The sequence below is a fragment of the Pteropus vampyrus genome, unplaced genomic scaffold, assembly GCF_000151845.1.
Source record: "Pteropus vampyrus isolate Shadow unplaced genomic scaffold, Pvam_2.0 Scaffold62, whole genome shotgun sequence".
NCBI classification, from domain to species: Eukaryota; Metazoa; Chordata; class Mammalia; order Chiroptera; family Pteropodidae; genus Pteropus; species Pteropus vampyrus.
In genome coordinates, this window is record NW_011888843.1 from 5,829,534 (window position 1) to 5,832,348 (window position 2,815).

Here is a 2,815-nt window from a genome sequence, read left to right on the forward strand (position 1 = left end):
GGAGTGTGGCTTCGGGGAGGATCATTTTCAATTCAGTCTGGTGCTTGCTGCAGAGAGAAAACTATTCCCACCAGCTGAACGAGTTTGAGAACCAGCGCTGTGCAGGTGGGCTCTTGTGGGCCTCTCGCTGCTCTCTGACTGTTAGCATTCGAGTAGTCAGAAAGAATCTCAGATGGCCAACACTTTCTTCTTGCTTAGCAGGCACGAGAACTTTGCTTACATATTTCATTCTCATGACAATCATCTGAGGGAGGCATATTCATTATTCCCCTTTACAGAGGGGGAAACTTGGGTTTTACAAGATTTAGACATATGCCGATATTTACATGGTTAGTCAGTAGTAAAATTGAGGTTTGGATCCAGGCAGGCTGATGCCAAAGCTTTGAGGCTTGACCATCCTGCCATATCTCTGAAGCAGTGTAGGGACTGGTTAGCAGTCCTGCTGCCTGGGGCCAAAGGCCTGCTCTGCTGCTCTCTCCTCATGGGATCTTGGGCAAGTTTCTATATCTTCCAGAGCTGTCCCTTTCCTCTTGTGAAATGCAGTCAGTGAGATCCTGCTACAGAGGGCTGCTGGGAGAATTAAATGAGATAATGTGTGTAATGCACCTGACACTTAATGTGTTCCGTAAATGGTAGCTAATGTTTCTGTAACTAGAGCCTGCAGTTACATGAGCGTCTGTCTCTAACTCTCTGGTTTAAGGACAGGCCCTGCTGTTTCTTCCATCCATTAGGGAGAGCCACTAAATTGACTATGTGAAGGCAATCTAGTGGAGGAACCCTCGCTCTTTAAATACAGTAATGTGTTGACTCCATGGGCTCATTGGCCTTTAAGGTCCAAAATAAAGAGACGTCATGTTCTTGCTTACGGAGGGCTTTGGCAAAGCTGGTTTCCAGAGTTGGTACCTCCAATCATCCTGCCTCTCAGTGGAGGGACAGTGGGGAGAGGGACTCAGAGTTCTGAGAGCAAAGAGACCTGGCTTCCAGCGCCTATTAGGTCAGAGTGAGTGGGATTTTGTAATAGTTGGAACTCAGAGTCCTCGTTGATAAAATGGGAGGCCAGAACAAAGCATTTCCTAAGGTTCTTTCTGCTCCTGACGTCTGTGAAGTGAGTCTGTATCTTTCCTAAATGCCTCTTTCACTATTTGCTTTTAACAAGAGCTGTACGCTTTGGTTATGGATGAGGAGTGGTGGAGGGGAAAATATGCAGGAAAAGAGAAAAGTAATGAGAATGCAGATGCATGTGGGAGGTGGTGGGCGGGTTTAGGCTCAGGCAGATGAGTAGGAAAAATGAGGGAAAGAAAAACCGAAAGAAAAAGGTCAGCTATAAGGAACAGTTGTAAAGCAAATAAGGTAAGGCTTGAAAATAACGACTCTATTATATTTGATCACGAACATTGTGATTTGATGCCTTTACCTTTACTTGAACTTGACAGGAGACATCTCATATTTGCCTCCTTAAAACTAAGAGGATATGGTGCTGAACTTGTTTTAAGCAAAAGAAATGCATGTAGCAGATGAGAATTCTTCAACTGACCCAATATTCTTTAAAAACCAATTCAATAATTTAAGTGTAGTAGATGATTTTAAAATGAATTTAAAATGGAGTCAGGAATAAAGCTGTTAATATCTGTGTTTAATAAAACACAATAAATAGATGAAAAACAGACTAAATTATAATTAAAGCTATTTTATTATAAAGATGGTATTTAAAATCAACAGGGAAATAATACTTTTAGTAATTGACTTTGCAACAATAGGCTAATTATAAAATTATTAAAATTACAAAAATTTAATCTTATTAAAATTAAATAATCTTAAAAAGATTAAATTCTAGTTCACATATTTTACCTAAATTAAATTCTGGTTATAGTATAACTGATTTTCAATTTAAAAAATGAAGCCATACAATTACTAGAATAAAATTTGAGATAATATTTTTGTAATATTGAGATAGAAAAGCCTTGCTACACATGATACCCAGGATAGAAATTATTTTTGAAAAGATGAATAAGTTAGACCACATAAAGTCAAGACAAAAAAATATAATACAAGAAACAAAATCTTATATGATCAAAAATACCATTTGTAAACAAAAAAGAAAGGGTAATAAATATATTTGAAGCATACATGTTGAAGGGAGCTTTATTTTTAAATTATATTGAAGCCTCTCAAGTCAATACGAAAAAGACGAACACTTCAATAAGAAAATGGGGAGAGGAATAAAAATGAAAAATTTATACTAATGTCCCCCCAAATTAATGAAGAAATATGAAATACAATGAGAAATCATAAAATGTTGAGATATATTGTACAAGATGAAAAAAGATCAGTCCTATTATTAGTGAAGGTGTCAGAAAATTATCTGCTCTGTTTTGAGAATGTAAATTATGCAGTCATTCTGAATGGTAATCAGGCAAAGGTACTCTTTCATCTACTCATTTTAATTACAAAATCTTTCCTGTGAAAATAATAAAATGTATGAAACAAAGACAATAATTTTAACTGCAGGGAATAACCCAAATGACTATCAATAAGAAATTAACTTAAAATATTATGTTGTATTCATACAATGAAATATCATGCAGCCATTGCAATGCTTAGGCTGATCTGCCTTTCATCACATGGAAAGAGGTCCACAAGGTAAAAAGATACATCATGAAGCAATTTCTATAGATGGTAAAATTCCATCTTTATACCAAGACATGTGGTTGAGAAGTAAAATAACATAAATAGGTGAGTCATAAAAAAGACCTGTAAATTTGTATACGAAGAGAAAAAAGCCTTAGATGATGTACACCAAAATATTAAAAATGAT